This window comes from Loxodonta africana, chromosome 19, assembly GCF_030014295.1.
Source record: "Loxodonta africana isolate mLoxAfr1 chromosome 19, mLoxAfr1.hap2, whole genome shotgun sequence".
In the NCBI taxonomy this organism is placed as follows: domain Eukaryota; kingdom Metazoa; phylum Chordata; class Mammalia; order Proboscidea; family Elephantidae; genus Loxodonta; species Loxodonta africana.
In genome coordinates this window covers 18,030,090-18,044,187 of record NC_087360.1, presented here as the reverse complement: position 1 = coordinate 18,044,187, position 14,098 = coordinate 18,030,090, and the positions used below count along the sequence as shown (strand labels likewise).

Sequence of the window (14,098 nt, the reverse complement as noted above, 5' to 3'; positions counted from 1 at the left end):
ATTATAAATTTATGCCAATAAATTGATAACTTAGTTGAAATGGATATATTCTGGAAAGACACAAACCACCAAAGCTCCTTGAGTAGGACTAGGTAACCTAAACAGCCCTGTATCTATTGACCAAAACCAAACCCATTGCCACAGAGTTGATTCCAACTCATAGTGACCCTATAGTACAGAGTAGAACTGCCCCATAGGGTTTCCAAGGAGCCACTGGTGGATTCGAACTGCCGACTTCTGGTTAGCAGCCGAACGCTTAACCACTGCACCATCTATTAAAGAACTTGAATTTGTAGTTTACAACCTTCCCACAAAGAAAAGTCCAGGCCCAGATGGCGTCAATGGTGAATTCTACCAAATATTTAATAAAGAAATAATACCAATTCTACACAAGCTTTTCCAGACAATTGAAGAAGAGGAAGCATTTCCCAACTCACTCTATCAGGGCAGCATTACTCTAAGAACAAAAGCAGAAAAAGACATTATAAGAAAACTGCAGACCAGTATCTTTCGGGAACCTACACACAAAAATTAACAAATTTGAGCAAACTGAATTCAAATATAAAAAGGGTAATGTATCATTGGAGTCCTTGGGTGGCACAAATGGCTAAACACTTGACTTCTGGCTGGAAGGTTGGGGGTTCAACCCCACCCAGATGCACCTCAGAAGACAGGCCTGGCAATCTGCTTCCAAAAGGTCACAGCCTTGAAAACCCTGTGGAGCAGTTCTATTCTGCACATGTGGGGTCGCCATGAGTCGGACTCAACTCGGTAGCAACTAACACCAACAATATATCATGACTGAGTGCGGGTTTAAGAAGGCCTGGTGGTGCACAGATTAAGTACTTGGCTGCTAATCGAAAAGTCAGCGGTTCAAACCCACCAGCAGCTCCATGGAAGAAAGATGTGGCAGTCTGCTTCTGTAAAGATTATAGCCTTGGAAACCGTATGGGGCAGTTCTGCTCTGTCCTACAGGGTTGCTAGGACTCGGAATTGACTCCACACCAATGGATTTTGTTATTTTTTGGAAGTGGGACTAATTCCATGACACAGTTGGTTTAACATTCAAAAATCAATGTAATTGACCGTATTAACAGACAAAAAAAAAAAAAAGAGAGGGAGAAAAGAGATGTAGAAAAAGCATATGACCAAATTCAACATCCATTCATGATAAAAATTTTCAGCACACTAGCAACAGAAAGGAACTTCCTCAATCTGATAAAAGCTTCTACAAAAACCTCCACCAATGCCACACTTCACAGTGAAAGAAATCAGCAGAACGCCATCGTCTGAGAAAAAAAGGTTATTCAGAAATCCATGTTTTGGGGGGTGCAGGGGTGAGTCTTGCTCATGAGTGCCCAAAGTATTGCTTTAATAGCCTGTAAAACCGACATTTGGAGAATTTTTTAATCTTGTCTGTGCTTGTGCTTGCAATTATCTTTAAAATATTTCAGACATGAAAATTAGCTTTCAAATTCTAAAGCAACAACAAAAAAGAGTGTAATCGAATCCCTGGTGGAGCAGGAGAGCAGTGGGATGCAGACCTCAAAGTCTCGTAAAAAGACCAGACTTAATGCATTTAGACTAGAAGGACTGCAGAGGTCATGGTCCCCAGACCTTCTGTTAGCCCAAGACAGGAACCATTCCCAAAGCCAACTCTTCAGACAGGGATTGGACTGGACTATAAGACAGAAAATGGTACTGGAGAGGAGTGAGCTTCTTGGCTCAAGTAGACACATGAGACCACATGGGCAGCTCCTGTCTGGAGGGGAGATGAGAAGGTAGAAGGGGACAGAAGCTGGTTGAATGGTCATGGGGAATACAGGGTAGAGAGAAGGAGTGTACTGTCTCATTAACGGGACAGCAACTAGGAGTACATAGCAAGGTGTATATAAATGTTTGTATGAGAGACTGACTTGTAAACTTTCACTTAAAGCACAATAAAAAGAAAAAAAGACTATAATTGATGGACTGAATACTTGGAGACTGGATTACTAAACTTGAAGATAATTGAGGAAAATGCCCAGAATGCAGCACAAAGAGACAGAGATAGAAATAGGAGGAAAGAACTGAACAAATACGGAAGAGAGAATGCGACGATCTAAATTGCATCTAATGGAAATCCTAGATGGACATAACAGTAATGGAGGTTTGAGAATTAGAAGAGAACGATGATGATAAAAGTTCACATACATGACTACCATGTGCCAAGGATGTTTCGTACAGTAATCACTAGTAAAAGAATGTGGATGGACTCGATGTCCTCAGATTTGTGGATTTAAATCATGGAACATCCATAAAAGCAAGTATCATGAAGCTATTAAAAAGAATGAACAAATTTATGTTGGAAGAAGTACAACCAGAATGCTCCTTAGAAGCAAGGATGGCGAGACTGTGTCTTACATACCATAGACATATTGTCAAGAGGGATCAGTCCCCGGAGAAGGACATCATGCTTGGCAAAGTACAGGGTCAGTGGAAAAGAGGAAGACCCTCAACGAGATAGATTGACACAGTGGCTGCAACAATGGGTTGAAACACAACGACGATAGTGAGGATGGTGCAGGACCAGGCAGTGGTCGCTATGAGCTGGAACCGATTCGACAGCCCTAACAACAACAACATTAAAAAATATGAGGCAGGTCTACAAGTATTGACATCAGGTGATCTTCAAGACACATTGTTAGTTGGAAAATGCAGGCGCAAAACAGTGTGTGGTGTAAGCCTATTTATAAGCAAGTGATACAGGCAGATATCAATGTACATGCAGAGACATCTCTAACCTAAAGTTTGGTGGTTCAGACCTACCCAGCAGCTCCACGAGAGAAAGGCTTAGCGAACTGCTCCTATAAAGATTACAGCCAAGTAAACCCTATGGAGCAGTTCTGCTCTGTCACATGGGGTTGCCATGAGTCAGAATTCACTCCATGGCAACGGGTTAATAGTCACTGCTCTGCAGACAAGTGGAATGGGATGGAGGCTGACTTCACTATCGGCCTTTTGTACTGTTTGGGTTGTTAAATATGTGAATATATTAAGTAGCTTTTTTAAATGATTGAAAGAAAACTTTGCCAGGCAGAGAGAACAACCAGTGCAAAGCCTGGAGACAGGAAAGAACCAGTGGGTCAGAGTGTACACCAAGTGAGGACCCACACCCCAGGACAGCCCGCAGTTGACAAAGACTCTAGGTCACAGGTCAGTCTCTTGGTCTGTGCTTCTCTAGGGCCGGCCAGGCTGCCCAAGCTGTCCCCATTGAGTCACCTCCTCAGAGGTGTCCAGCAGCTGCCCTCCTCCAGGGGCAAAGGTGCCACAGGCCATCTCCACTCCCAGAGTGAAGGGGAGCAAGACAGAACCACCTCCTCTTCTTTCCCCCAGAAGGAAATGAAGGACATAGCACCGTGTAATTTTTATCATTCCTAAAGTAGATGATACAAGGTACAGTCATAAGCAACTGAGACAAGAGCCCAGGGATGTGCCAGCAGAGACATGAGGTGAAAGGCAGAGGGGTACGGAAAGGCACGGGAGAAGTCGACACCCCGTTTATTTCTGAAGGTGAGAAACTGGAAATACAGATCTAAGCATACTATTTCAAGTTTAAAACAACCACTAGAAAGACTTAAATTACCAAATTACCTAAGAGAAGTCCACATGACAAAAGACGAAGCACACACAAAACAGAAGGAGGCATAAAAAAGGGGATAATATGAAAAAGGTGAAAGTTAAGATCAAGAATCTGCTAGTAATCACCAAATAAGAGTGAAGTGTACAACTTGACAAAGGTAAAAGATGTCACTAAAATGTACACAAGAAAAAAGGACCTGTTGGTAATTGCTGTGACATATATAATTTTGAAACAACAGCAACAACAACCAAAAACTATATGTGTGGGTATATATGTATGTAGGCACACATGTGTGTAGGTATGTGTACATGTATGTATATATATGTGTATGCATATGTATATGCATCTGTGTGACTGTATGCACATATATTCATATAGGTAATAAAACACAGAGGGGTCACAGTTAAGAATACTTCTTAGGCATAACCAAACACCTCATGAGATTGGTTTCCTGGGTTTCAAGGATTAGGACCATAGTCTCGAGGAACATCTCGGTCACTTGGGATAATATAGTTTATAAAGTTTATGTTCTGCATCCTCCTTTGGGGCGAGTAGTGCCTGGAGTCTTAAAAGCTTGCAAGCAGCCATCTAAGATACAACTATTGGTCTCTACTCAAAAGAGAAAGGAGACCAAAGACTCAAATAAGAAACTAGTCTACAGAACAAATACCCATTACCCATTGCCTCTGAGTCAATGCTGACTCATAGCAACCCTATAGGGCAGAGTAGAACTGCTCATAGGGTTTCCAAGGCTGTATGGAAACAGACTGCCACATCTTTCTCCCGCTGAGCAGCTGGAGGGTCCAAACCACCAACCTTTTGGTTAGCAGCCAAGCTCTTAACCACTGTGCCACCAGGGCTCCCTATAGGACAAATAGTCTACACAAACCACAGCCTCATCTACCGTGAGGCCAGAAAAGCTAGATGGTGCCCGGCTACCACTACTAGCCATTTTGATCAGGGCCGCAATACATGATGGACCCTGATAGAATGGCAGAAAAATGTGGAACAGAGCCCTTGAGTTCTAAAAAGAACAAAACAGACTTACTAGACCAGTCGTGATGGGAAGACTCCCCAAGACTATTGCCCTGAGATACTCTTTAAACCTTGAACTGAAACTAGCCCCCAACGTCAATTTTTAGCTAAATTACAGATTGGCTCACAAAATAAAGAATATCACTGTAAGTACTGTGCTCCTTTAAAAATTTATATATATGAGACTCAATGGTCAACAATTACTTTAAGACAAAGATGAGAATGTAGGGGATAGAGAAACTAGATTAATGGAAACAGAACAACCAGAATGGAAATAATGAGAATGTTCACACATTGTCCAATGTCTCTAAACAACTTGCATAGAAATTGTTGAATGGGAACCTAAATTGCTGTGTAAACCTTCACTGAAAACCCAACAAAATATTACTAAAAAAAAAAAAATGTGCTAGTAATGGAAGTGGAATAAATTCCCTTATTAAAAAATAAACAATTCACATTTAACACAAAAAACTAAATCCAATCATTTATAAGTGACTTGAAGTCCCCCGGTGGCGAAAGTAGTTTACTGTCACCTAACAACCTGGTTTAGAGCTACAGCAAGCTACAGCTGCTAACCAAAAGATCAGCAGTTCGAATCCGCCAGCCACTCCTGGAAACCCTATAGGGCAGTTCTACTCTGTCCTACAGGGTTGTTATGAGTCGAAATTGACTCGACAGCAATGGGTTTGGGGGTTTTTTTGTTTGCTTTTTTTTTTTATATACAAAAAAAAAAGGTGGTTCAAACCCACCCAGAGGCACTGTGAAAGAAAGGCTCCAAGACCTGCTAATGTTAAGATTACAGCCAATGGGGGGTAAGAAAATATTACATCCAATGGCGCAAAAGACAATGAAGAAAACCAAAAACATAAGGAAAATATTAGTCCAAAGGACTAATGGACTACATGAACCAGAGCCTCCACCATCCTGAGCCCAGAAGAACTAGACGGTGCCTGGCTACCACCACTGACCACTGTGACAGGGACGACAATACAGGGTCCCAGACAGAGAGGGAGAAAAATGTAGAACAAAATTCAAATTCACAAAAAAGACCAGACTTCCTGGTCTGACAGAGACTGGAGGAATCCCCAAGACTGTGGCCCCCGGATACCCCTCTAACTCAGAACTGAAGCCACTCCTGAAGTTTACCTTTCAGCCATAGATTAGGCAGGCCTATAAAACAATAACACATGCGAGGAACATGCTTCTTAGAGCAATCAAAAATAAGTGACCAAATGGGCAACACCTGCCCAAAAGCAAAGACAAGAAGGCAGGTAAGGGCAGGAAAACTGGAGGAATGCAAACAGGGAACCTGGGGTGGAAAGGCGGAGAGTGCTGATACATTGTGGGGATTGCAACCAATGTCAAAAAATAATATGTGTATGAATTTTTTAATGAGAAACTAATTTGTAAACCTTCACCTAAAGCACAATTAAAAAAAAAAAGATTACAGCCAAGAAAACCCTACGGACCAGTTCTACTCTGTAACACATGGGGTCGCCATGAGTCGGAATCAATGGCAATGGGTTTGGTTTTGGTTTTTATAACTCAGAGAATTTCAAAGTAAAAGTTTGAGCAAAGATATACCAAGCAAATACACATAAAAACCAAGGGCATGATATTAATGTCCAATCAAGCTGAATTTTGGAAAAAAAGCATTAAACCCAACAAAAGTCTCATAAAGGTGAGGACCATAATACACAACCCAAGTTATAAACCAGGGTTACTTCTGGAGATGAGAATGGGGTTGGGGGCCAAAGATAGGGACCGTCCATAATTTTGAATGCTTAACAATAGTGTTTTCATTAATTAAACATATCTAAGATCTGCCATTGTGATTAATCTTTATGCCAAACATGTAAAATTACATAAGAAAAAATGCAAAACAAGAAATTGATAGAAGTTAACACATAGTTGAAGAATGACACACAACCTCTTTCTGTCCTTGACAATGCACATAGAAAACACAAAGAATGTGTAGAGAAAGAGGTCATTGTACCTGAGACAGAACTTACACTCTTCCCAACACCACCTCTAACAAAACGTTCCATTTCCTCAAGAATGATACCACCATCCATCCAGTTGGACAAGTCAGAACCCTTCTCCCTCTACCCCATGACCAATCAATCCATCTCTGAATCCAGTCCATGTAGCCTTCTAAATCTCCCTGGGATTCACACACTCCTCTCCATCTCCTCTGTTTCCACCAGAAATGATTATAGGGGCCTCCTACAGCATCGGGGTTGGAGGAAGACTCATTAACACCCTGCGTTATGCAGATGACACAACCTTGCTTGCTGAAAGTGAAGAGGACTTGAAGCACTTACTGATGAAGATCGACTAAGTGGAGCCTGACCCAAGCCATGGTCTTTTTAGTCACCCCGCATTCTTGCAAAAGCTGGACAATGAATAAGGAAGACCAGAGAAGGATTGATGCCTTTGAATTATGGTGTTGGTAAAGAATATTGCATATACCATGTACTGCCAGAAGAATGAAAAAACCTGTTTTGGAAGAACTACAGCCAGAATGCTCTTTAGAAGCAAGAATGGCAAGACTTTGTCTCACGTACATTGGACATGTTATCAGAGGACCAGTCCCTAGAGAAGGACACCATGCTTGGTAGGGTCAGAGAAAAAAGGAAGACCCTCAGCAAGATGGATTGACACAGTGGTTGCCAACAATGGGCTCAAACATAGCAACCATTGTGAAGATGGTGCAGAATGGGGCAGTGTTTCGTTCTGTTGTACGTAGGGTCGCTATGAGTCAAAGCCTACTTGACAGCACCTAACAACAACAACCTACCTCACTCTGGCCAACCTACCCCCCTCCCACCACCTCGTTGTCTGCTCTGCACACACAGCCAGAAGAAACTTTTCAAAACAGAAACATTCTCATGGCATCCCTCTAAGTCCATCAAGGGCTCTCAAAATAAGGCAAAAATGGAGGTGGGCCCAGATGGTGGAGTAGTCAGATGCTACCAGTGATCCCTCTTACAACAGAGACCAAAAAAAAATGAGTGAAATGATTATATTTATGACAAGCTAGGAGCCCTGAACAAAGACAAAGTTAGAAAACAGGCTGAGCAGCAGGGGGAGGAAGAGATGGTTCAGAAGCAGGGAGGAGTTGCTAGACCTGAATCACCAGGAACCCTTGGGCACCATTCCCAAGAAAGACTGCCGCAGGCTCGTGGTGGTGTTCAGCCACAGTTTCCTCAGGGAGAACCAGCCAGCCGCACAGCCTACTCACACCTCTGGAACCAGAGAATAACAGTGCTTTCAGCAAAAGCTAAGTACTTGCATATATTTTACCATGCCCCTCACCTCCAAGCTGGCTATGGAGCCTGTCGATTTCCCTGGGCCCAAGATAGGTCCTGCTGAACGTCCTAAGCCATTCTCCCAGCCTTGGAGAAGGAATAAATTCACAATTGGGGGAATTCATAATTGGGGAGCTCAGGACAGAAGCAGCTCCTTCCAGACATAAATGGTCCGTGGACTTTGAATACCTTTCCCCCGTTCATGGACCTGTGTGGGCCTATGTCAGGAGAATAGGTCCTTGTTGGCAGACTGCAACTGTTTAAGCTGTGCGGTGGAGGGGCAGGTGTTTGATGTTTGACACTGTTTTGCCTATTAAACAGGGTCCTCATCTACCAACATCAGGGGCCTAAGGACTGGTGGCTCCACTCACATCACCCAGCCACCCGCAACAGGGGTCCAAGGATAACTGATACTTCCCAGTCCTTACAACCGAAAGCACTGGGTGCCCATGGTCCATCTGCAGAACCTACCCACCTGTACACTCTAGGGAACAGTGATGGGCTTTCCTCACAGACACTCAAGGGGACAGTTGTCAGCCCCCTGCCTTCTTGAGAGTGTGACCCCCTGCTGCAACTGGATACCTGTACCTACACCAATCATCCTTGCCCCTCTAAGACTGTAGAATGGAGCCTGTACCACACACTTGATGAACAACTACCTAGACACCTGAGCTGAATCCATAGAAGAAAAACAAAAGGACTCCTAGGCTCACAAACCTGATAACAGCTCTAGCCATTTAGTGACAGGACATTAGAGCTTTAAAGGTGAAAATAATCAAGCTAGCTCACTCAAGCAACCTATTTGGGCATATCAAAACAAAACAAGAAGCTATGACACAGTAAGTAAACATAAAATAAACTGATACAGTAACTTATAAATGGCTCGGAGACAACAATATCAAATCACATAAAGAAGTAGACCATGATCGCTTCAACAAGCTCTCAAAACAAAGAATCAAGAGATCTTCTGGATGAAGGTGCATCCCTGGAATTACCAGATGCAGAATACAAAAGATTAATATACAGAACTCTTCAAGACATCAGAAAGGAGATCAGGAAGGAGATCAAACAATACAAAGAACAAGCCAAGGAACACACAGATAAAGCAGCTGAAGAAATTAAAAAGGTTATTTCAAGAACATAATGAAAAATTTAATAAGCTGCAACAATCCATAGAGAGCAATCAGAAATTCAGAAGATTAACAATAAAATTACAGAATTAGACAACTCGATAGAAAGTCAAAGGAGCAGAACTGTGGAAGTAGAAGCAGGATTAGTGAGATTGAAGATAAAACATTTGGCACCAATATATGTGAAGAAAAATCAGATAAAAACTAAAAAAAAAAAAAAAAGAAACCCTAAGAATCATGTGGGAGTCTATCAAGAGAAATAACCTATGAGTGATTGGAGAACCAGAACAGAGAGGGATAGCAGAAAATACAGAGAGAATTGTTGAAGATTTGTTGTTAGAAAACTTCCCTGATATCGTGAAAGATGAGAAGATATCTATCCAAGATGCTCATTGAACTCCACGTGAGGTAGATCTTAAAAGAAATTCACCAAGACATATTATAATCAAACTTGCCAAAACCAAAGATAAAGAGAGAATTTTAAGAGCAGCTAGGGATAAATGAAAAGTCACCTACAAAGAAAAGTCAATAAGAATAATTAAGCTCGGACTACCCAGCAGAAAGCATGCAGGAAAAAAGCAATGGGATGACATATAAAGCACCGAAGGAAAAAAATTGCCAGCCAAGAATCATAAATTCAGCAAAACTGTCTCTCAAATATAAAGGTGAAATTAGGACATTTCCTGGTAAACAGAAGTTTAGGGAATTCATACAAACCAAACCAAAACTACAAAAAATACTAAAGGGAGTTCTCTGCTTAGAAAATCAATAATATCAGATACCAACCAAGACTAGAACACAGGACAGAGCAATCAGATGGCAACCCAGATAGGGAAATCCAAAAATAAATCAAGATAAAAAAATGCTAAAAGCACAAGGAAGAATGAAGAACACCAAAGACACAAGGTAATTATGAACCTAAGAGACAGAAAGGACCACGTAAACCAGAAACCACATCAGCCTGAGACCAGAAGAACTAGATGGTGCCTGGCCACAACCGATGACTGCCCTGACAGGGAACACAACAGAGAACCCAAGGGAGCTGGAGAGCAGTGGGATGCAGACCCCAAATTCTGGTAAAAAGACCAGGCTTAATGGCCAGACTGGGACTAGAAGGACGCCGGAGGCCATGGTCCCCATACCTTCTGTTAGCCCAAGACAGGAAACATTCCCAAAGCCAACTCTTCAGACAGGGACTGGACTGGAATATGGGATGGAAAATGATACTGGTGAAGAAAGAACTTCTTAGATCAAGTAGACAGATGAGACTATGTTGGCATCTCCTCTCTGGAGGGGAGATGAGAGGGCAGAGGGGGCCAGAAGCTATCCGAATGGACACAAGGAGAGAGAGTAGAGGGAAGAACTGTGCTGTCTCATTGGAGGGAGAGCATTAGGAGTGTATGGCAAGGTTTATGTAAATCTTTGTAACAGACACAGACTTGATTTGTAAACTTGCACTTAAAGCACAAAAAAAGTTAATTAAAAAAAATGCTTAAAACAGGGAAACAGCAATGTCATTATGTAAAAGAAGACAACATTAAAACAATAAAGAGGGACTAAGAAATGTAGTCATAGATCTTTCATATGGAGAGGAAGACAAGGCGATATAAAGAAATTAAAGTTAGGTCAAACAGAAAAATAGGGGCAAATATTAAGGTAACCACAAAGGAGACTAACAATCCTACTCATCAAAACAAAATACAAGAAAAAAATAGAGACTTAGCAGAAACAAAATCAACAATAATGAATAAGAGAAAAAGATAATATATAAACTACTCAACACAAAAAATTAAGTGGGAAAAAGAAAGTGTTAACAACATACAAAAAAAGACATCAAAATGACAGCACTAAACTCATAATAACACTGAAAGTAAATGGACTAAATGCACCAATAAAGGGACAGAGGGTGGCACAATGGATTAAAAAAACGTGATCCATCTATATGCTGCCTACTAGAGACACACATTAGACTTAGAGACACAAACTAAAACTCAAAGGATGGAAAAAAATATATCAAGCAAACGACAATCAAAAAAAGAGCAGGAGTGGCATTATTAACTTCTGACAAAATAGACTTTAAACTTAAATCCAGCACAAAGGATAAGGAAGGACAGTACATAATGATTAAAGGCACACCAGGAGGATATAACTATATTAAATATTTATGCACTCAATGACAGGGCTGCAAGATACATAAAACAAACTCTAACAGCATTGAAAAGTGAGATAGACAGCTCCACAATTATAGTGGGAGACTTAAACCCACCACATACTCTTGAGGTTTTCCCAGTCTCTGTCAGACCAGCAAGCCTGGGGTGTGTGTGTGTGTGTGAATTTGAATTTTGTTCTGTATTTTTCTCCCGTTCTGTCCAGGACTCTCTACTGTGATCCCTGCCACAGCAGTTAGTGGTAGTTACCAGGCACCATCTAGTTCTGGGCTCAGTCTGGTGGAAGTTGTAGTAGTTGTAATCCCTTTGGTCCATTAAGTTCACCTCTTAACAAGCTAGGAGCAGAAGAAAATTTTCCTAACTTGCTAAAAGTTATATCCCAGAAACTTACAACAAATAAATACCATAGTTTAGAGTGAAACGTTTGAGACATTCACATTAAAGCAAGGGTGGTCACTCTATCAGTGCCAATGCAATCAGACAAGAGAAATAAATAAATACTAAAAGGATTATATTTGCAGCGATGATGGTCTTAGCTTTTCTGAGTAAGCAATCTATTGAAAGAACGAACATGAAAGTTCTGCCACATGCCCAGATAAACGTGCAGAAGTAAAAAAATAAAATAAAATATAACAGCAATGAACAAATTTTTAAGATAATGGATAACTTCTGGTTTCCTACAAGATGGTGAATTAGCACAGGCTGCTAGCTCCCTTCCTCAGCCAAACTCTGAATGCTATAGAGTCAAAAGAAAGCATTTACATTTTCAAAAAAGAGAGAGAGAAAACTGTAAGAAAAATCCAGGCAAGAGGCTTGTTTGTGGCCAAATGTAGAGAGAAACCACAGCAGCCCAGAGCATGGGAGGCACAGGGGCTACAACAAGTATATCTGGGTCCCATGACCATTCTCTAGTTCAGTGATTCACCAGAAAGACCCACACAACTTGATACCAGGTTATACTCAGAGCTCATGTTTAGTACAGCAAAAGTGAGGTCAAGAGCAGACTTCCAAGTCCCCTCTCTCTACAGTAGTCACACTGACAGACTTTCTTTCCAGCTGCGAACCAAAGGACCACACGCAAGATGGCTCTGCCAGGGAAGCCCATTCAGGTCTTGGAGCCCAGGTTTCTGATGACAAAGATGGCCAAGTAGGCACATTCTTACCATGTAACCAGCCGTGGTAACTGAAACTTAGGACTCCATAGCATGCCAGGTACACATCATAAATTTTAACATCTAAGTTAAACATTTTTGACAATCTGCTGCATCATGCCCCGATGCTCCCCGGCCAACAGAATAACATCCTTAATCAGTAACTAAGCGAAAATTCCAAGGGTGTAGTTCTCAGTCCAAGGGTCAGTGCCGCGGCTCCAGCAAAGACTGAGTAAATCAGTCCTGCTGTGTTAACACTGTCCTCACTGCAGGAACAGGCTGAGGGGAAATCATAGGCATTGCTCTTACCTTTTGACCAGGTTGCTCTAAGAAGATGATCAGCTCTTCCCTCATCACTGAAGGACAGAGAAACAGCCACACCAGTCTAGCACCAAGTCAGCACTGCTCAGGGACATCTGTGAAAAGTAAGAATAGATGTAGGCCAGTTGACTGACCCACAAGCACTCTCTTCTCTCTAGTGCTGGGCAACTTAGGGTGTGTGTGGGAGAGGAGGGAGGGAAAATCTTTCTGCTAAAGAGAGGTGCAGAGAGGGTTACATGGTGAGAGGGCAGGCGTTGAAGTTAGGCTCTGTTCTGAGGCAAGCCTCTTATTGTGGATACAGCTCCTTAAGTCTAATTATTTAACCTCTAAGCTCATTTACTCCCCTTGGGGCAAACCTCTCCCTCTCTCTTTAAATGCAGCAGGAAAAATATGGACTATGTTTTTGTTGGTAGGTGCTGTCAATTTTCACTCATGGTGACCTCATGTGTTGCAGAGTAGAATTGCTCTATAGGGTTTTCAAGGCTGTGACCTTTAGAAAGTAGATAGCCAGGCCTTTCTTCCAAGGCTCTTCTGGGTGAGTTCAAACCACCAGCCTACTGGCTAGTAGCTGAGTGCTTAACCATTTGTGCCACCCAGGGACTCCTTTAATAGGCACCATATCTATCAAAATTGCTGGTGTCCCCCAGAGAAAGATGAGTTCACAAGCAAAAATAACCAGACACTTGATCTTAACCATAAAAAGATAGACAACACGCCCAACAACCTCTACAAGATGAACCATAATTAATGAGACAGACAAGGAACTCAAAATACACATTATAAATGTCCACAAAGATATAAGAAAGTATATTGGACATATAAAGAAGGGACAGCAGTTATAGTGAAAAACTAGTGACTCTGGAAAAATAGATGAAATAAAGAACACAATAGATGGAATGAATAACAGACTATGGAATGACAAAAGAGTAAAACAAAAGATCCAGATGGGGAAAAAGAAAGAAGACCCTATGGAGGGCAGTTCTACACGGATACACGTGGGGTTGCCGTGAGTTGGAATTGACTTGAGGGCAACTGGTTTGGTTTGGTGTTTCTTTCTTTTTTTTTTCTTAGGCACATTATGGTAAAATTTAAGAACAAGAGAAAAATTATTTAAAGCCATCTAGAGAGAAAAGTGCATTTACCACTTACAAATGAAAACAAAAAAGTAGGATCAACATCAGACTTTTCAACAATGATACCAGAGTTAAAAAGATAATCAAGGATACTCTGAGCTCTTGGGATATTTACAATACAACGACCCTCAAAGAAATAGTCCTGGATTAAGTACTTCAGTAAGAATAGGAATAAATCCAGGAGAATTGTCAGGTACACAGGAAATAAAGAGAAGATAACTTGGAGG

General features: G+C 41.5%; 1 long non-coding RNA gene across 1 annotated transcript in view; it reads right to left on the bottom strand.

Annotated features, from left to right (window-relative positions):
* The window catches only part of LOC104846791 (uncharacterized), a 55,320-nt gene that overhangs the window by 24,113 nt on the left and 17,109 nt on the right, over positions 1-14,098 (bottom strand). Inside the window, exon 3 of the long non-coding RNA XR_775996.3 lies at positions 12,727-12,833. This is a non-coding gene — a long non-coding RNA (uncharacterized LOC104846791). The remainder of the gene's footprint in view (positions 1-12,726; positions 12,834-14,098) is intronic.